At 47.1% G+C, this 22,334-nt stretch overlaps 1 pseudogene; it reads left to right on the top strand.

Annotated features, from left to right (window-relative positions):
* Window positions 1-1,204: 1,204 nt before the first annotated feature.
* On the top strand, window positions 1,205-11,233 carry LOC136523287 (putative leucine-rich repeat receptor-like serine/threonine-protein kinase At2g24130; annotated as a pseudogene).
* The last annotated feature ends 11,101 nt before the right edge of the window (window positions 11,234-22,334 follow it).

Raw genomic sequence — 22,334 nt, 5'->3', positions numbered from 1 at the left:
ATCGTGGAAAAGCTCCAAACAAACCGTAACTACATCCTCGACGATGTATGCCGAGTTTGTAGCATGCTATGAGGCAACGGGGTAGGTGAATTGGCTGAAGAAATTCATACCCGGATTGAAAGTGATTGATAATATAAATGAACCACTGAGATTGTATTGTGATAGCAATCCAGCGGTACAGTATGCTCACAACAATAGGTCAAGTGGTGCTGCCAAACACATTGACATAAAGTACTATGTTGTGAAAGATAAAGTTCGGGATTATATAATAAATCTTGAGCATATAAGTACAGAGAAAATGCTCGCGGATCCGCTCACAAAGGGCTTACCACCCAATGTGTTCAAAGAACACGTAGCCGGTATGGGTTTAAGGGAAAGCCTATGATTCCCGAACATACGAAGGGCCCAAAGAAAGTTTACATTTCAAAACGGAGAAGTGTATTGTGGCTGTTAGTCTAATGGCACTAATTGCTGTGACGATGGGACAGTTCTATGCACTAATCTGTGATGAAATAGGATGGAAGCAAGAAAAATATGAATCGAAAGTTTTGAGTAAGAATTAAAGAACGAAGAAAGTGATGAGAGATCAAGGGGGAGAATGTTGGATTGATCTCCCACGCCATTAGGCCCAACGGCCTTTGGGCCTTGTTCTCGCGCCCTGATCGGGGGCGCCCAACCCTACATGGTTGGTGGGCCCCCGTCGCACAGCGCTATAAAAGGAAAGGTGGGGGCTGGGGCTCGAGGTACGAGGTTCACCGCGCCGCCAGACACCCCACTGACATCCTAACCCTAACCCGATCTTGAGAAGGGGCGCTGCCAGCGACGGGAAGCACCACCGACACCGGCAATGCCACCCCGACGCATACGCCGCCGCCAAGGACGTCACTGCACCGACTTCTCTCTCCACCGAACGTCGTTGTCGGCGTGCAGATGGCATCAGCGAATGAGATCCCGACCGGCGCTTCCACCACTCCGACTGCTTCGACCACTACGGCCTTCGATAGTCTGCAACCTCTCACTCCCCTTCTCTCTGCCTCTCTATAGATCGTGTATTAGGATCTTTGATTACTGGGATTTTGGCTCGATTGAGTCCTACAAAATTTAACACACACACCTCCAGAGCCTCGACATGTCCAGAAATAGCATTTCTGGTGCCCTACCATCATAGTTGTATGGCAACCTCACCCGCCTTGAGTACCTCTACATGAGCCAAAACCTTATCTCTGGTGCCATCCCTCCAGCAATCGGCAACCTCACGAGCCTTCGGCACCTCTTCATGGATAACAACCTCATCTCTGGTCCCATCCCTCAGGCCATTGCAAACCTGACGAGCCTCGACACCCTTGACATGTCCAGTAACCTCATCACGGGACAGGTTCCAGTCGAGCTCTCCAACCTTAACAACATCATTGGCGGCATTGACCTCTCCTATAACCAGTTGCATGGCGTTATACCGTCGTCTCTTGCCATAATGAGACAAATGACGTATTTGGGCCTTGCGCAAAACAACTTGTCCGGCATCATCCCAACAGCTATATTCATCAACTGCACTTTAGTCCATGTCGAGGTCGGGGGAAACAATCTTTCTGGCAAGATTCCCCGCATAGCCTCGAGCACCCTATTCAACTCGCTTGCCTCACTCGACCTCTACTCCAACAATCTAATTGGGACACTACCACATTGGCTGGCTAACTGCAGTTCACTTGTGCAGCTAGATGTGGAAAACAACTTGCTCGCAGACGAGCTGCCTACGAGCATCATCTCAGGGAAAAAGAACCTCAAGTACTTGCATTTGTCCTACAACCAGTTTTGCAGCCACAATGGCAACAGCAACCTAAAGTCGTTCTTCGCCGCGATGTCAAATTGCTCATCTCTAGAGGAGGTCGAGGCAGTAGCCATGCACTACGGCAATTCATAGGTTTGCCGTGTGCCCACAGCACACGGCGAAAAACACTCGGCGAAGCGTTTGCCGAGTGTTACACTCGGCAAAGAGCACTCGGTAAAATTTTTATCGGCAGAGATTCTTTGCCAAGTGTTTTTTTGTCGGGCACTCAGCAAAGACCCAAAAAACACTCGGCAAATATTTTTTGAAAAAAAATAAAAAAACAAGCACCACCGGCCACCACCACCGGCCGCCGCCCACCACCGAGCTGCCTCCCGCCGCCACGCCACCACCGAGCTGCCTCCCGCCACCACCAAGCCCACCACGCCACCACGCCCGAGTTGCCGGTGCCGAAGCTAGGGCCCGCCTCGACCACGACCACCTCGCGGTCGGCCATCGCGCCCACCACCACGAAGCCCACGTCCACAACCACGGAGTCCGCCGCCTCTCGTGGGGCCCCCGAAGTGAGGCCTCGCCCCGTGAGTCCCCGCGCGGATCTGGGGAGGAGGGGCGGTGCGGCAGCCGGATCCGGACGGATCCTGGGAAGAAAGGTGAGAGGAGGGGCGGGGCAGCGGCTGGAGAAAGGAAAAGGAGGGGCGAAGTCCCCGCCGGATCCGGGGAGGAGGGGCGGTGTGGCGGCCGGATCTGGCCAGATCCGGGGAAGAAAGGTGAGAGGAGGGGCGGGGCGGCGGCCGGAGAAAGGGAGAGGAGGGGCGGAGTCCCCGCCGGATCCGGGGAGGAGGGGAGGGGATGCCGGGAGCGAGGGAGGGGGCGACGGCGAGGGGAGGGGGCGATGGGAGAGGAGGGGAGGGGCGCCGGGAGAGAGGGAGGGGAGCCGGGAGAGGAGGGGAGGGGCGCCGGCCAGGATTTGAGGGGAGGGGGCACCGGCGAGGCGAGGCGAGGGGAGGGAGGGAGGGGCGCGCGGTGTGCAGGGGGAGGGAGGGGGCGGTGTGCGGGGGGAGGCAGTGCGGGAAAGGAGGATGGAGGCGGGGTTTTATTGCTAGAAAAAAATTCTTTGCCGAGTGTTCTATATCTGAGCACTCCGCAAAGTTTTTTTTATTTTTTTTCTTCTCCTTCTTTTCCAGAAAAAAGATTTTATTTTTTTTGCCGAGTGTTCTAGATCTGAGCAATCGGCAAAGTTTTTTTTCATTTGTTTCTTCTCATTCTTTTCCAGAAAAAAGATTTTATTTGTTTGCCGAGTGTTATTTTTTTTACACTCGACAAACCTGCTCTTTGTCGATTGTTTTTTTTTTTTTGACACTCGGCAAACCCCCTGTTTTGCCAAGTGTTTATTTTTACCGAGTGTTTTTAGCGCAGCACTCGGTAAAGAACTTAGTCACCGAGTGTCCGAGAAAATATACTCGGTAAAAAAAAACACTCGACAAATTTGAGGATTCCGATAGCGATGGGAATGCACGGGCGGCTACCCAGCCGGCTTGGCTCGACGCTTACACGCAACAAGTCACACCACCTCAACCTGGAGCTCAGCTCCCTATCGGGCCCGATCCCGGCATCTCTTGGGGACATGATTAGCTTGACGTTACTGAATCTGTCAAGCAACTTGCTGAACGGGACGATCCCAACATCTCTCTTCAGGATGCCAAGACTAGAACAGCTTGTGCTATCCAACAACGTCTTGACGGGCGAAATCCCGGCGTGCATCGATAATGCCACGCCTCGGGGAGCCAGATCTGTCGGGCAACGCACTGTCAGGGACCATCCCATGTACCATTGGGAGCCTCACCGAGCTCTCTTATCTCTTTCTTCAGAGAAATAGGTTATCTGGGTTCACTACCGGAGACCGGCTCTTCGCCGAGTGCCAAGTGTATTGCTGAGTGTTTTTTCTCGGACACTCGGCAAAGAGTGCCGAGTGCGGAAAAAAAACACTTAGAAAAAAAAAACCCTCGGCAAAGAAGCTCTTTGCCGAATGTTTTTTTTTGACACTCGGCAAAGAAGCTTCTTTGCCGAGTGTTTTTTTTTATTCTCGACAAAGAAGCTTCTTTGCCGAGTGTTTTTTTTTTGACACTCAGCAAAGAAGCTCTTTGCCGAGTGTTTTTTTACACTAGGCAAAGAAAATTTCAAAGCACATTTTGAAGTAGTAAATTAATTCAAATGAAAAAGTTTTCAACTACAAAGTTGTATAACTCATCAAGATGTACAATGTTTGTTTTGGTCTTTTCTTCATATGATAAAGTAAAAATAAATTTGTTCACAAATCTAACATATCTCTCTTGTAGTTTATGAAACTACAAGAGAGATATATAAGATTTGTGAATAATGTTAGAACGACCTTGTCGGATGAACAGATGACCAAACAACCAAAATAAACTCTGTAGATCTTGAAAAGTTATGAAACTTTGTAATTGGCAACTTTTTGATTTGAAATCATCTTGTCATGCAAAATTGTGTTTGAATTTCAAAATTTTAAAATTTGAACTTTTCAAACGAACTCGGATGAAAAACCAACCAAAATAAACTCTGTAGATCTCGAAAAGTTATGAAACATTGTAGTTGGCAACTTTTTTATTTGAAATCATCTTGTCATGCAAAACTGCGTTTGAATTTCAAAATTTTGAAATTCAAATTTTTTAAACGACCTCGGATGGAAAAACTTCCTAAACTAAAAGTGTAGATCTCGAAAAGTTATGAAACTTTGTAGTTTACAACTTTTTTATTTGAATTCGTTTAGGGCCTCAAACAAGTAATTTACACTCGGTTTAGTATAATATGTGGGGAACCAAAATGGAATCAGACATTGGTGGCAATGTGGTTTAGTGGTTAGAGGAGGGGACGCGTGAGGGAGTGGTCACCGGTTCGAATCGAATTTTACGCGAAAAATGCTGGAGATGGGCGGGCGCTGGCCGGTGGGGGCCTCCACCGATTAAAAAAAATCCCATTTTTTCGGGCACTCGGCAAAGGCTTTAGCGAGTGTCCGACAAAAGACACTCGACAAAGACGCCTTTGCCAGCCCATTTTTTGTTGAGTGGCCTTTGCCGAGTGTAGTACTCGGCAAAGCCTTTGCCAAGTATAAATTGGGCTTTGCTGAGTGCCCCTGGCACTCGGCAAAGACACTGAGTACGGTAGTGGTTGATACCTCAAAGCATCGGCCGATATGGCAACCTGTTGGTCATCGACCTCTCAAGCAGTAGCTTGAGTGGCGTGGTACCTAATGGGATCGCTAGCACTACTAAGATAACACTTAACTTGTCACACAATGAGCTCGTAGGCAACCTGCCAACTGGCCTCAGCAGCTTGCAGCAAGCACAGATGATCGACCTTTCCTGGAACAACTTCACTGGTGAGATCTTGGTCGGCCTAGGGGACTGTGTTGCTGTGACAGTGCTCGACCTCTCACACAACTCGCTTGTCGGTGTTCTCCCTTCTAGGGCGGATCCAGCAGTGTGTGTGTGGGGGGGGGGGGGGGGGGGGCCTCAAGCCCCCCTACCCAAACCGAATCAGTGTAAATTACTGTAGAGCCCATATGAATTTTTAGGCAAAGTTCTATAGTATAGGAGGGGCTGAGACTTAAGATCGAGCAGCAGTGTTGTTCAGTCCCCCCTAAAATATTTTCTGGATCCGCCGCTGCTCCCTTCGTCCCTTGGACGCCTGAAGAACCTAGAGAGCCTCGATGTCTCCAACAACTACCTGAGCGGCGAGATCCCCATTAGCCTGACCAGTTGCGACAGGCTGAAATATCTGAACCTGTCATACAACGACTTCACCGGCATCGTGCCCAGCTCCGGCCCTTTTGAGAATTTCAGCTGCCTCTCCTACCTTGGCAACCCTCGGCTCTCTGGTCCATTGTTCAAGCACTGCAGAAGGCGCCACCACTCGTGGTACCAATCCTGGAAGTTCTTAGTTGTTGTGTGCATCTGCGCAGCGGCTCTGATGATCCTCTTTGCGGCCGGCATCCGCAAGATCTGCCAGGATAGATTAAGGGGCCGCCGCAGCGTTGGTGACTCATCGGCAATCGGCATGGATTGAACATACCCTCGCATCACGTATCGGGAGCTAGTTGAGGCCACCGAGGAGTTCAGCGTGGACGGGCTCATAGGGACAGGAAGCTACGGGAGGGTGTACCGCGGCACATTGCGCAACGGTACCGTGGTCGCCGTGAAGGTGCTGCAGCATCTCCAGACGGGCAACTCGATCAAGACCTTCAACCGCGAGTGCCAGGTCCTGAGTCGCATCCGGCACCGAAACCTCGTGTGGATCCTCACGGTGTGCAGCCAGCCGGACTTCAAGGCGTTGGTGAAGCTGTTCATGGCGAACGGCAGCCTCGAGCGGTGCCTCTACGCGGTGCCACTGATGGAGCTGAGCCTTGTGCAGCGGGTCAGCACCTGCATGAACACTCACCGGTCAAGATCATCCACTGCGACCTCAAGCCGAGCAACGTTCTCCTCAACGATGACATAAACGCGCTCGTCTCCGACTTCGGCATCTCCCGGCTCATCGTGTGAGCACCGACGACGACTCCGGCGCCTCCACCACGAACATGTTGCGCGGTTCCATCGGATACATCCCTCCAGGTACCTAGTACTAGTATAAAATGCAGCATCCAATTGCACCTTCCGTCCTTCCTTCCTTCTAATCTATATATCCACATCTCCTTCTGATTATTGTGTGGTTCTTGATGCATGGACCGAAGAGTATGGCTATAGCTCGAACTCGACGACGAACGGTGACGTGTATGTACAGCTTTAGCGTGCTGGTGCTGGAAATGGTGACGAGAAAGTGTAGATTGATCTCTAATCCTAACCGGACCCAACGGCCTAGTTGGGCTTTTGATTCGTGCTCTGATCGGGGGCGCCCAGCCCACCATGGCTGGAGGGCCCCTGTTACCCTGCGCTATAAAAAGAGGTGGGGGCCGGCGGCTCTTATCACGAGGTTGGCCTGAGCCGAGCTCCCCACCGACAAACCCTAAACCCGATCTAAGTAAGGGGCGCAGCCAGTGACGAGAAGTACCTCCACCACTGCACTGTGCCGCCATCACATGTGGAGATGTTCTGGTTTGTAAGCATCGTACGTGACAATATGCACCAAACCTTCTCAAATTTTTATCATAACCTCCACATACGATATCACGACATCTCAATAAGTTTCATGATTTTCGGACTTCGTTTGCTTTTTATAGAATTTAAAAACACTTCGCACACAAGTTCGCGGCCATGTTTCGTGAACAAGATGTCCGAAATTTCGGGTCCGTTCCTGGATACGGCATCACACCACACTCAGTAACATGACTATCATTTTTTGAATCATTAAATCCCATTATTCATACCACGTGCAGTTCAAATTTATATTTTTTGAAAAAATTCAAGTAAACAAAATAAAGTAACTAAATATATCAAAAAGCCACAAAAAATCCTCAAATTCTAACTAGGAGTTCCTGGTACTTTAAAAGGGCTGCACAAAAAATTTGAAGGCCAAAAACAAAAAAAAACTTTGCCGAGTGCCGAGGCATGGCACTCGGCAAAGGGTGTCTTTGCCGAGTGCCAAGAATAAGGCACTCGGCAAAGAGTGTTTTGGATTTTTTTAAAAAAAATATCCTCTTTGCCGAGTGCCTTCACAGGGAGCACTCGGCAAAGACATTTCGAAAAAAAAAATCTTTGCCGAGTGCCGTGTTAGGGGCACTTGGCAAAGTATTTTCCAAAAAAAAAATTTGCCGAGTGCCAGATCTGGGACACTTGGCAAAGAAATTTTTAAAAAAAAAATAAAAAACCCTTTGCCGAGTGCCAGATCTGGGGCACTCGGCAAAGGGGGGAATTAACCCCTCCCGCCTGGGTCGGCCATGCACACGCCACCACCCGCTCGCCCGCGCCGCCACCACCCGCTCGACCGCGCTGCCCGCACGGCCCGCGCCCTGCCCTCGGCCGCGCCCTGCCCCCTGCCCCTGACCGTGCCCTGCCCCCGGCCATGCCTCATGGACCGTTCGCCCGGACGCCGCTCGTGCCTGACTCCGGCGACCCCGACTCCGACCTCGACGCCGCCCGACCCGACGTCGCCCGCCCCTACCCCCGGCGCCCGTCAGGTATGCCTTCTCTCTTGTTGTTGTCGTGGTAGTGATAGTTGTAGTAGTATTAGTTGTACTAGTAGTGCTAGTGGTAGTAGTAGTAGTATTAGAAGTAGTGGTAGTAGTAGTACAACTAGTGGTAGTAGTAGTAGTAGTAGAATTAGTGGTAGTAGTAGTAGAAATAGTGGTGGTGGTGGTAGTAGAACTAGTGGTAGTTGTTGTAGCAATAGTGGTAGTAGTAGTAGTAGAACTAGTGGTAGTAGTAGTAGCAATAGTGGAAGTAGTAGTAGAAGTCCCGCTAGCCTGACTCCGCCGTCACCCTAGATATAACCCCTCTTTCCGTATCATGGTCGTAGATCGCGTAACCCAGTTAGGCGTCTCACGTTCGAAAGAGATACGGTTGGAGGTATGCAGATCTTTGCATATCTATGACCGTATCTGTCTCGGATTGTCCACGTTTTTTGGACAGTCCGCGGATGCGTAGATGGGTTAGTTTCCATGGTCTGCTCTGCTCCAAGACAGAGTTTTGGCATCATCTCCTTGTTGTTCTCCGGATACGCACTCTTCTTTGGCAGAACGTGTATCTAGAGAACAACGGGGATGTGCTGCCGAAATTCTGTCTTGGATAGAAGTAGAGCATGGAAACTAACCTCATCTACGCATCCGCGGATGGGATTAGGACCTATCCTAACCTATTAGATAGTAGAAACACCATGTAGATGCAATTGATGGTTATATTACTCGTTGATACATATGTTAGAGGATGGATGACTGTCAATGGATGTACATGGGCTGGAGAAGTCAGAGTGATTACACCACGGAATGGATGAACAAGACCGATGCTTTCTTGAACAGTGCATTTGGCAAGGCTGCTAGAGGACATTGTCTAGTTTTGTGTCCCTGCAGCAAATGTGGAAATAGGAGAAGGGTAAACAAGGTGGAAATGGGTAAACATCTTGTGAAGAATGGATTTACGCCGAACTACACCCGGTGGGTCCACTATGGTGAAGCCCATCATATGAGAGAGAAGGTGGTGAGACCACGGGTGGAGGCTTTTGATGCTGATGCCGGGGTAGCAGACATGTTAGATGACTTTCACCAAGGACAGTTCGATGAGGGACGTGAGAAGGAGGAGATGGAGGCATCCGCACAGGCGTTCTACGACATGATGGACTCGACATAGAAACCCCTTCATGATCGATCAATGGTGTCTCAACTGGATGCCATTGGACACTTAATGGGGTTGACGTCCGAGTTAAACTTGAGTGGACCTAGCTTCGATAAGATGTTGGCCGTGATTGGCACCCTGCTTCCGAAGGGCCACATTATGCCAAAGAGCATGTACAAGTCACAGAAACTCCTTCGTGCACTTAAGATGCCGTATGAGCAGATACATGCTTGTCCGAAGGGGTGCGTCCTATTTAGGAAAGAACACGAGCATGCAAAGTTCTATCCAAAGTGTAAATCCTCTAGGTACCTATTGGTAGACTCTGATGATGGACAGAAGAGGCAACTTACGATCCCCTGATGGGTATGCAGTGAATCTAAAGAGGGAAGTGAACTTAGGCACTCTGCGAGTCAACGGGATGAAGAGTCATGACTACCACATATGGATTTAGCGGCTTCTTCGGGTGATGGTTCGAGGCTATGTCCCAGAGCATGTCTGGCAAGTGCTGGCAGAGTTGAGCTACTTATTCCGCCAGCTTTGTGCCAAGGAGCTCTCTCGGACCGTCATTGATGACTTGGAAAAAGCTGCACCCGTGTTGCTCTGTAAGTTGGAGAAAATCTTTCCACCCGACTTCTTGCTGATGCAGCATATGATTGTGCACCTCCCATATGAGGCATGGATGGGGGGGCGTGTAGAACCATTGGTGCTATCCAATCGAGAGATGTCTGAAGACTCTGCAAAAAATGTAGAAATAAAGCCAAAATTGAGGCTTCCATTATAGAGGCATACATTCTAGAAGAGGTGTCGAACTTCACAGAGAAATACTACACTAAGAAACTTCCTAGCGTTTATAATCCACCCCCTCATTACAATGCTGGCGAAAATGAATCGAACCTCAGCCTTTTCCAAGGGCAACTCAGAAGCGCAAGTGCATTGACCACTAAGCAATTGAAAAATGAAGAGTGGCACAGTATCATGCTATATGTGTTGACCAACCTTGTCGAGGTGCATCCGTTCATTGGGTAAGTTCTGAACGAACTTATTTCATTTTGCCATATGTCCTTTCTTCGTCCAACTCCTTTGTTTCTCATTGATACAGGGAATTTCTTCGTCAATCCTGGCATGGATCAAGGCAACCTACCCCGCAAGAAAATGATACCCTTCTTTCACAGGGTGCGGGACCAAGGAGCCCTGATTTCATTTGTTGGTTCAAACAGAAAGCCCAAACTGATGCGCCTATAAGTGACGAGCTAAGACAGGTTGTAAACGGCTGTCCCGTTAGGGTCAAGTCATTTACCGGTTATGACGTGAATGGATATCGTTTTCACACAGCAAGCTACGAGCAGAGTCGGCCCTATCAAAAAACCACAAACAGTGAAGTTGTTACGCCCGGCACTGATGGACTCGACTATTATGGAAGAATTGAAGAAATCTATGAACTATCATTCTATGGTTCCAAACCTCTTACTGCTGTCATATTCAAATGCCACTGGTTTCATCCTAGAGTAACAAGACGGACCCCTAAGCTTGGGCTAGTCGAGATTCAACAGGATTCCGTCTATCCAGGAAAAGATGTCTATATTGTGGCTCAACAGGCCGTCCAGGTTTATTATACGTCATACGCGTGCAAAGATGCCGAGCATCTTAAGGGTTGGTCTATTGTGCACAAGGTATCGCCACACGGTAAACTACATGTCCCAAACAATGAAGATTACAACTTCAACCCAAACACATATGATGGAGAGTTCTATCAAGAAGAGGGCCTACAAGGGAGGTTTGACATAGACTTAACCAAAGAGATAGGAATGGAAGTAGACAATGAAAGGGATAATGATGAGGACGCTAGAGACGAGGTGCGAAATCTGAAGGACATACAAATGCTTGAGCGATTACGTTTAGGCAATGACAATGAAGACAACATTCCTCCTTCGGATAGTGTGGATGAGTTGGACAATGTTGATAGTGATGACGAGACCTATGATCCAGCTAATCTCAATCATGAAGATTATTTCTAATACATGTAATACTATGTTTTTTGTAATTATGTTTTGTTCATTTTTGCAAATATTTCTAATACATGTATTACTATGCTTTTTGTAATTATGTTTTGTTCATTTTTTCACCTATTTCTAATTACGTCTTGCTTTTCTTTTTTAATGCAGGTGATTGAACAAAGATGGTGGGCGACCGTCATAGGTTTGTGAACTCGATTTACTAAAGACCACGCCGGCTGCAGGAGGAGGCGGAGGGGGCGACGGACGGATCGGACAGGAGGAGGAGGAGGACCGCCAGACGCAGGAGGGGGCTGTCTCCTCCCACGCCACGTGAGGAGGAGCTGGAGGAGGAGGTGGCGCCTGTGGATGAGTCGAACGATGAGCTGGTTCGGCAGACGGACGAGGAGGGGCTACACGAGGACGATGAGTTGGAGGCAGTAGGCACGGGTTCCGCTTCCTTTGACTCCTCTTTGAGTGTCTACTTGTGAGGTCCCACGAGCCTCCCACAGGTTCTGTTTCCTCACCAACGCCCAGTGATTCGCCCCGAAGGGCAAAAGTAAGTAACTTTATATGTTATCACCACTACTTCATATGATATGATGAAAAAAAACTAATATTTTTTCTTAATCACTTGTGCAGGAACTGGGTGGTTGTGTCGGGTGGTTGCGCACGGCTAGTCAACGGCATCCTGGGTCTTCTGTGCAGGCAACACTTCCCCGGCATTGTCACGTACGCATAGAAGACGGAGTCAGCCTACTCGTTTGACCACTACGCCATCGCCACCGATGCGGAGTACCCCAACAAGGCAGCGTGGGTGAAGGCAGAGTTTTGGGTAAGTCTCCCTCGCACAACATTGCTGAATACGTCGCATTCATTGGACTTTTCTTGAAATAATCAATGGATACATCGCTTTTGTATGCAGACTTATTATAGATGCGAGGAGGGATTTGAGGTTAGGGCGGAGCAGGTGACTACCAAAGCCTGTAAAAAACTCATCACCGACATGCATCACGAGGTGCGCATCTAGGCCATTGTAACCTACTACGGGTCGGAGCTTGGAGAGAGGAAAACCAAGAAAGACGCAAGAGAGATGCAGCTGACCCAGGAGTAGTACCTTGAGGTAAATGAAGAATATCAATATTGATTCGTTTTGAGATTAAGTTGGTTTAATTTGATCTTCTTATATGTCCAATACTTTATGATGTGTAGATGATTCCCTGGTGGTGCCAAGCGTATTCCGAGTGCTGGGCGATGATGGTAGAGAGGTGGTTCACGGAGGAGTACCTCAAGATGGACAGGGATACTCGGGACCGTTGTTTGCAGATGCAAGGTCCAACACACCATCAAGGCAGTCGCAGCCTCGCCGGATACAAACAATCATGGGTATGCGAATTCATTTATCTATTATGACGCTCAGTTTTGCCTGATTTCTAATCATCGTGTTGTCTTTCTCGCAGTCGGCGTCACATAGTGGCCAGGCTTGCTCAGACTTCCAGGCATGGTGTATGGCCCACAAGGGCAAGGCGACATCTGACGTCTCTTTCAACCTGGAGGACCCGCCCGAAGCATACACGAACCCAAGTGTCCACTCCCGCATCAGTGAGTACACTGAGGTGGCGAGGTCGCTCCATGGGTCAGACCACGATTCGAGCACCTAGGACTTCGATTGAGAGGTCGTCATGAGGGCGGGGCAAGGCAAGAAGCATGGATGGTTCTGGCTTGGCGACGGCGTCATCAACACGGCCACTACTCCCTCTCTCTCTCAGATCCAAGCACGGAGCACGAGCAAGAGCTCGGCCATTCGCACACGGGCGACCGCTGCATAGCACCGGGTCGACGCATTCAAGGTTATTTCTGTTTTACTCATCATATATTGATCTTTACACATCTTAATTAGCTTTGCATTACTGAAACATTGGAGTAAAATATTGCAGGCCCGACTAGAACAAGAAATAAGGCAACGTCAGGAGCTAGAGGCCGGGCACCAGAGGATGGTGGCCTAGCTGGAGGCCGAGCGGCAGGCCCAGACGCAGAGGCTGACGGATATTACGGAGTTCCTACAAGGGCTATTGCAACGTGTGGACTTCTCTCTACCAGCTGGGCTGTTGGTTTCACCTCCGCCTCCGCGTCCTGCAGCTCCAGCTACTCCTGTGAGTATAAAAGTTTTTTACTTTCGCTTGTGCTTTGCTTGTATGGCCTCTACCTTTCTAGATTAGCTATCCAAATAATCTTATCTTACATGCAATCTTTTCTCCTTTGTCCAGTCCCCATCTGACGGTGGTTCGAATAATCCACCTCTTGTACCTCCGAATGATGGACATTCACCACAGTCGCAGTGGTCGAGATGAGTGCACATTGTATTTTTTTTATTTTTGAAAAAGTCTACTTAACCCCCCACCTTTCATACTTGGTCTACTTCACTCCCCAACTATGAAACCGTCTGTTTTACCCCTCTGAACTTTTCAAAACTGTCTATTTTACCCCTGGGCGGTTTTCAGCGGCGGTTTTGCTATAGTAACAGCGGGTTTGCTACAGTAACGGTGGGTTGATACAGTAATGATGGGTTTGAATTTCCTTTTTTTATTTTCGGTGAATCTTTGAAAAATCACAGTAAATCATATAAAAATCATAAAATGAAAAATCTAATTTTGTTGGACTCCACATAAGTAGATCTACATAGTGAATATATAATACGGTATGCTTTAGTACAAATTTTTTACTGTAGCCTTAGATTAATTAGAAAATCTAATTTTATCTGTAATTAATTGGAATAATTCATAGCTGCAGCTTCTATGGTCCAATTGTGGTGAAATTTTTATGGGACACTAATTATTGTATGCTTGAACTATAGTAAAAATTTCGTACTCATTGGACTATGTATAACTTAGTTATAGATAAATTCTAATTAATTACAGACAAAATTGGATTTTTCCAATTAATCTAAAGCTACAAAAAAAAATTTATACTAAAGCATACCGTATTATATATTCATTGTGTAGATCTACTTATGTGGAGTCCAATAAAATTAGATTTTTCATTTTATGATTTTTCTATGATTTACTGTGTTTTTTCAAAGATTCACCGAAAATAAATAAAAAAAGAAAATTCAAACCCACCAGCACTGTAGGAAACACGCATTACTGTAGCAAATCCGTTGTTACTGTAGCAAAACCACCGTTGAAAACCGTCCAGAGGGTAAAATAGACGATTTTAGAAAGTTCATGGGGTAAAACAGACGGTTTCATAGTTGGAGGGTGAAGTAAATCAAGTATGAAAGGTGAGGGGGTTAAGTAGACTTTTTCCTTTTTCATTTGTTGTTCACTTGGTGATGGACTTGTGATATACTTGTGATGCACTTGTGGACTTTGATAGACTTGTGGATTTATTTAGATGGACTTGAGCACTTATTATTATATATGTGATATATATTGTGATGGATGTGATATGTGCGGATGGATGTGTGGATGGATGAGATATATATGTGATGGATGAGATATATATGTGATATATGTTTGTATGAATTTATTTGTCATGATGGAATATAAAAAAAATAAAAAATTGCCATTTTGGGTCACTTTGCTGAGTGTTGCACTCGGCAAAGGACCCCTTTGCCGAGTGCCATGGTCACAGCACTCGGCAAAGCTGAAAAAATGGGCGCTCGGAAAATCATTTTTCCAGCTTTGCCGAGTGCCATGACCATAGCACTCGGCAAAGAATTTTTTTAAAAAAAATCAAACTTTGCCGAGTGTCGGCCAGAGGGCACTCGGCAAAGAATTTTTTTAAAAAAAATTCAAACTTTGCCGAGTGTCGGCCAGAGGGCACTCGGCAAAGAATTTTTTTAAAAAAATCGAACTTTGCCGAGTGCCTGCAGGGTTGGCACTCGGCAAAGCCACCGTGAACGTGGTCGGCACCGTGACAGTCACTTTTCTTTGCCGAGTGCCCCCGGGGCTCTCGGCAAAGCCTTTGCCGAGTGTCCGATAAAAGACACTCGGCAAAGAGGTATTTGCTAATAAATTTTTTACCGTGTGTTCTTTACCGAGTGCCGCACTCAGCAAAGGCTTTATCGAGTACAATTTGACATTTGCCGAGTGCCTCAGGCCCTCGGCAAAGAACCTGAATCTAGTTGTGATATATGGATAACTTTGAGTTGAACTACTAGTCGGGGTGTTTGGTTTCCACTTAATAAACTTTAGTCCCTATCACATTAGATGTTTAGATACTAATTAGAAGTATTAAATATAGACTAATTATAAAACTAATTGCACAGATGGAGGTTAATTTGATAGACAAATCTATTAAGCATAATTATTCCATAATTAGCCAATGTGATACTACAATAAATATATGCTAATCATTGATTAATTAGGCTTAATAAATTTATCTTATGAATTAGTCACGACTTATACAATTAGTTTTAGAATTACCTTATGTTTAGTCCTCCTAATTGATATCCAAATATTTAATGTGACAGGGACTTTAGTCCCTGGATCTAAACACCCCAGCCTCCCTCCCTTCTAAATTGTAAGATATTTTGAATTTTTCTAAATACATATTCATATACACATAGGCCTTGTTTAGATTGCAAATTTTTGCAATCTGGACACTGTAGCACGTTTCGTTTGTATTTGACAAACTTTGTCCGATCATGGACTAACTAGGCTCAAAAGATTCGTCTCGTGATTTACAACCAAATTGTGTAATTAGTTATTTTTTTTACCTACATTTAATGCTCCATGCATACGTCCAAAAATTGATGTGATGGAGAAAGAGTGAAAAAACTTAAAATTTAGAGGTGATCTAAACAAAGCCATAGTAAAATTTATGTATCTTGAAAGCCAAGACAGCTTACAGTTTGGAATGGAAACTGGCAGTGCCTAGGTGGCAAGGCACCACGATCACTTGCATCGTCGCTGAGGTCCTTCTCCACGAGACCATGAACCTTCTAGACATCGATGCACCGGTAGGTAAGGATACAAGGCCATTCATCCGCGAACCCGTAAATAGATAAATTTTTATGGGTTTACTGATAACCCATAAAAATTAGCTTATTTGCGGGTTTGCGAATAACCCGTCTTGCATCCCTGCCGGTAGGCTTTGTGATCATTGGCGGATCAAGGCGGGGGGGGGGGGGGGGGGCGGGGGCCGTGAGGGTGATTTTGGCTTGTTATTACTGTAGAAAAAACGTGATTTCACCATTAATTTTCGACATTTATTCTAAATCTCTATTGATTAGCCCCCTCTGAGGTGCTCATCTTGGCTCCGCCACTGTTTGTGATGCATGTCTACATGCACAAGTACTAGCACCCTTTCGAGGAGGCACGTACGGTAGGTATGATTCTGTTTTTAATTGAACCGTAAATATATACCAAAGTGTTCCTTTTTTCTGGATGCATGGAAGAAAGTTGCCTGGATGTGTTGGAGCAATGCCTAATTTGGACCAGCCAAGCAAATATCATAGTGGTGATGGATAATTGGGCATTGGGGATGCACGGATTCTACGGCTGTCGGCTTATGCAAGAGTCGTGATGACGGTCCACTTTCTGATGCTTATCGTCATTGGATGCATATATACGAAAGTAATAAGTTTGGATGTGCATAGATGACACTAATTTTTGCGCAAGGACACTTATTAAAAGAAGAAGAAGACATATGTTTAAGAGAGAGGGACAGAGTTGTTAGTTAGGGTGCGTTTAGATCCAAAAAATTTTGGATTTTGACTCACTGTAGCATTTCGTTTGTATTTGGTAATTAGTGTCTAATTATGGACTAATTAGGTTCAAAAGTTTCGTCTCACGATTTCTCGACCAACTGTGTAATTAGTTTTTTTTTCGTCTACATTTAGTACTCCATGCACGTGCCGCAAGATTCGATGTGACAGTTACTATGCAAAATTTTTTGGCAACTAAATGGGGCCTTATTCTCGTGGGGAATGTTCACCGAGTTAGCATGTAGTTTCAAGTAACGCATAGGAATGAAAAAAAATATACAACCCAAATAAACCCTTTTCTCCATGAGGAACGCTTGACACTCTTAATGCATAAACTACTATAATTTTTATGATCATTTTACTCTGCCACCTCAGCATTTTGATGGCGTGAAGACAATTTAAGGTGCAGAGAGAATGGAAACCGTTTCTTCCTTAAGACACGACGTCTACGCGTAAAACGAGGCCGCCCATCTCGCGCGGTGCCGATCCCGTGCGGCTGCCTAGCTCGCGTACGGCCGCCCTGCTTGCCGTGTACGCAAAGCTCGCGCGCGGCCAGTGGAGCTCGCGCAGGGCCGGCTAGCGGCGCTGCTGCGGAGCTCGCGCGCCCCGCCGAGCCACCTGCGGAGCAAGCGCGCGGCCGGCCCAGGCCGCCGCTGCGGAACTCGCGTGCCCCATCGGGCCGTTTGCGGAGCTCGCGCGTGGCCGGCCGCCCCATCCCGGCTCGCTGCGCCCCGCCTGATCCAAAACTCCCTCCGCCTCGCAGAGCCCCCGGCAGTTGCGCGCGTATGTCTCCACACTCCTGACGACGTCGAAGTGAATAATAAATCTATGGTGCTCGCGGCGCACAGCGACTCTGCACCATCGGACTCCTCACGTTGCAGCTTCAGAATCTTCAAGCGCGTCGTGATTTCTCCGGCGCTGCTCCTGATCTCTCTTCCTGTTGCGTGGGTGCAGTTTTGCAGAGGCAGAGGTTGGCTGTTTTCTTTCCTCACCGCTCGACTAATCGACTATGCGCTGCGGCAGCCTTGCAGCAAGATCTAGGCAATGTTTCAGGTGGTCAGCGTGGCAGCCTAGTGGTGCTTTTTGATTGCCGATCTTGGCACATGGCGACAATTTGTTTCAGGGTGCTAGCGGCGGGCAATTTGTTTCAGGGTGCCCGTGGAGGTGGAACGAGCTGATGACGTAGCCACGGCAGAAAGAAGAGTTGGTGCAGAGGATCCTGACGCGGGGTGTGAATGACTGGATAGACACCAGGATGAAAAAAACTCTAGTACTGGTTTCTGCACTGGAGTGCGCCCTCATACTACAACCATCTTGTGGCGTTGGTTTTGTAGGATAGTCCATGCATCAAGCAATACATAACCGAGTAAATAATAACCTGTATAGAGAAAGGATTTGGCTCTTTTTCAGAAATCATTCATTCTTGCATAATCATAGAAACCATCATCGATACCTGCTCCTCCTAGCTAGCAAACCTAATGATTTTAGTTCTTTGTAGACCCTATATAGTCAAGTCCCAAACATATTTGATACACTATATGAGGTTGCGATAAGCATGGAGCCACTTGAATAACAGACCGAACAGCATTCAAAGAACTAGTGCTTAATTATCTCATCTTTATTACAAAAATAACATTGTTTGTTGACTTGCCTGTTATGGAGTACTGGACCTTGGGTGAGGAGAGTAGAGTGCCGGTATGGCCTGGTAGTGAAACGGAAACCGCGTGCGACCGAAAGAGATGTACCAAAGAACAATTCCCCAATTCTGTAATTGAAATGGCCGTTGTGCCAACTCTGTTGTCACGGACATCAGTCGTGTTCTTCTCTGTTCTTCCCTTGGTATTACTATCATCTACCCAAATTCCATCTAGCCCCGTTTGCTCATAACATTGCCAGTTATGCTTAGCTAAGTTATCTTTCGTTAGCATTATGCCCCTACATAGATATCATAGAAAAACCTTGATTTTCAGCAGAGTTTTTTATTTTCCACAGATATTTATAGGGACAACATCATGAATCATAGTCAGGTAGTAGGATTTTACTAAGAAATGTCCATTAGGGTGTAAGTTCTAGCGAAATTCATCTTTTTCGTTCCTAGATTAACACAATACTCCCTCCGTTCACGAATATAAGGCGCGATTTGACTTGATGCGGTCTTCGAGAACATATTTTTAACTTATAATTTATATTATAATATAGAATTTATTGTTGTAATATTGCAGATATAAGTGACATGCTTCCAACATATTTAAATAAATTAAATAATCTAATTCCGAATATAACAAGCATATTACTCAGAGAAAGGCCATATAAAAATGTCATATAAATGCACAGGATGTATTCCAAAGCTTGTATAGAATAAATACAGCTACTCAGACTTATATCAACATTAAACATGGCATGTAGATGAAGAAGGCAAATTAACAACATAAACATATTTGTTTATTTATATTTGCTCTCAAATCAGTGGGTTGCTGCACGAGGCAGCCTTCCAACGCTTGTTGGTGATCTCAGATCCTAGACTAACATGACAGTCCTCCTTAGCAAATTACAGGATTTTTAGATAAAAAAAAATTAAATGCCTAGAAAGACAGCAATATAACCAAGTACCACGTTACTAACAGTACAGAAATGTTAGAAGTTACACAGGTTATATGCTCACAGGTTTAAGTAACTGATCAACAAGTAATCAGTTCAACATTAGAGATAAAATTCTAGGCAAGTAATAAGACAATGCTGAAAATAATCAACACTCCAAAACCCTTGACTATCACGTTGTCTTACTACACCGCTTTGTATCATCGAGCAATTTAATCTGCCCATGCAAGTGTAATCACACCCAAGTAACATAGTACTAGCAGATTGCACAAATGTAGATATCTCAACTGTAAACCGAGCAAGGTAACGGGTAAAGATTGTCTACGTGGGAAGACAAGCTCATGCGAACAGGTTCTGTCCTAGAAAACCAATTCCGCCGCTCACATTCGAGCCTGCACGGCGGGTGGTAGACGGAGATACTAGAGCCGATGTCGGAGCCGAGGGAGACGTCCACGGCACCAACCTGAGAAGTAGAGGTACACCGCGCAGTAGAAAGCCCAGGAACCAGGCCACGGTTGACAGCACCAAAACAATGCCGCTCAGCACCACACAGGCGCTCGCACAGCAACAGCAGGGTGCCGGTGAAAACCAGCAGCTCAACACCAGTCAACCACCACCACACGGCACACAGCACCGTCGAAACGACCACGGCACGCGCATGGAGACGCTGCCCAGCAAAGGTCGCCCACCACCCGAATCACCACAGCTCACGTCCAGCAGCAGACCACCACTCGAGGTGACAGACGATGGCAGAAGCAAGTGACTCGGCACACCACCGCGAGGAGGTATGCCCACAGTGTCACGAGATTCACCAATCGATTAATCGGACCTCAAGCGCGCAACAGCAGGACCTCCAATGGAGCAAATCACCGAGGTCGAGTGGATTCGAGACTCAGAGTGGAGAAGAACCGGTGTTTCTCCGATCGAGAGCCAAGGGAGAAGAGGCGCACCCCTTTGAGGAGTGGAGGAGCGTCGCAGTCGTCGTAGACGACCGTGTCCTTCGGCTGGACATGCCGCCTGCGGGCGAGTGTTGAACGCCGCTGCTGCCGTCGCCAGGGGCTGTCTGCCCGTCGCTCCCTTTTTTTTAATTTTAACACTTTTTTATAACTAATTTTAAATCTAACACTATAAGTTTTTTTTAAACTAACACTTTTGGCCGCGTCTATTGTCCTGGCGCGGTCAAATGCCTGTGCCGCGCAATGCATGGTGGCACGACAGAGATATGACGTGGCGACGACCGGTTTCGGTGACCGTTGACGTGGCACCTCTTGCCGCGCCACCGACCTTGGCGCGGCAGTGCCGCGCCCTGATCCGTAGCGTGGCAGAGCCGAATAAATACGGCGCCCAATCCCGCCTGCCCGAGCAGCAAGCCCGCCTGGCCGCCACGCCCGCCGCCCGGCCGGTGGTACCTGAACGGTTTAATCCGAACGCGTCGCGCCGATAGTGGGAGTTATTCTAAGTATTGCTTGACGTAAAATCAATAGTAGATTTGTTTCTGTCTTTTGTTGAATTTCTTTCACGGCCGAATAGAGAATTTGATAAGCTAATGATTTGTTTTCCGTCTGTCATAGTATGGTTAACCACCAATTTCATTGTTTTGACACAAGTTTGACAAGAAACGAATATGAAACAGATAAATGAAGTTCGTGCGCAAGTTGACAAGCTGCCACGTAACATTTTTATTGTTTTGACTTAAGTTTGACATAACATAACCAAATAAGCCCGCAAGTTTCGGACGCCAATATTCGTTTGACCTAACAAACTAAGACTCAGGAGTGTAAGGATCCCTCGGACGCCTCTGTCTCTTCGGATTTGTTGGCAACACATTGGAAGTGTAGCCAACGTTGGTATGGTCGCATCGATGGTGCGTATGGCTCGTACCCTGCAAGTATATGATACGCACGATTACTTATAATTCTTTATGATCGTTAGTTCATGGAGCCTACGTACTTAAATAAACTATCTTTGATAGTACCTGTGAGGCTCCTTAGGTACCAAGCGGGGCACCACCTAGCTGAGACATGCCGATCTCGTGATGCGGTCAATCGTCCCACTGGTCGTGCTGTCTGTGGAAACCCGGAGGGTCATCGTCCTCATCGTCCTTGGTTGCAGGGTCCTTCCCAGCGCTATAATGTGGTGGTGTACGCACCGCGGAAGTGGCACCCAACCGCGCCGAAGTCATCGGCTGAGAAGAGCCGGCTGGTGTCCTCAAAGAGGCTGAAGACGTGCCACCCGACCGCGCCAGGAGTGATGGTTCCTCATAAGGAGTGTCCATACAGCTCAGCTTCTGAGCTAGCTTCCTGCAGCTCTTCTTTACCTTCTGCATAAATAGACGTTAAAGTTAGTGTATTACCCAAACACATATACACTAAAGAAACATTTTCGGAACGGACAAGTTTATGTTACCTCCACAAAAGCCGCGAGAACGCCTGGTCCCTGACCTCTAGACTCGTGAAGCCTGAACGCTGCTTCGTTGGACAGCCTTGACAATTGTGTCGTCTGGGTACAGAAATGCGGTTGGACAGTTTTAGTATACATACTTAATACCAAAAGGATAACAAATTGTACCATTCAAGTATATTACCACGTATCTTTGAAGCGGGGCTCTCTCCAGCTGTGTGTCCTCCCTAGTGGTAACGTCGTACACATCTTCGATGACATCTTCCTCCAAGTCCTCGTCAATCGCCACGTCGGTGTATGGGGGCTTGATATGTGTCCTCGTAGACCTGTGAAGCCACCGCAGGTACTCGTCTAATGTGTGCTGGTCGTGTGGAGGACCCGCATGGACCGGATGTCGTACCCTGTTCTGCCACAAATGGATGCGCGAGCTGTGTGTCACACGCCAATCCTTGGTCTTGTACCTGTTCCTGCGGTCATACCTGCAACAAAATGATGTTAGTTGTACTATACACCTCTGGATTGTAGCATTGTTATTAATCAATAACGCACCCTTGTAATTCTTGGTTGATAGA

The sequence above is a fragment of the Miscanthus floridulus genome, chromosome 18 (assembly GCF_019320115.1).
Source record: "Miscanthus floridulus cultivar M001 chromosome 18, ASM1932011v1, whole genome shotgun sequence".
NCBI lineage: Eukaryota > Viridiplantae > Streptophyta > Magnoliopsida > Poales > Poaceae > Miscanthus > Miscanthus floridulus.
This window is presented reverse-complemented; position numbering and strand designations above follow the sequence as displayed.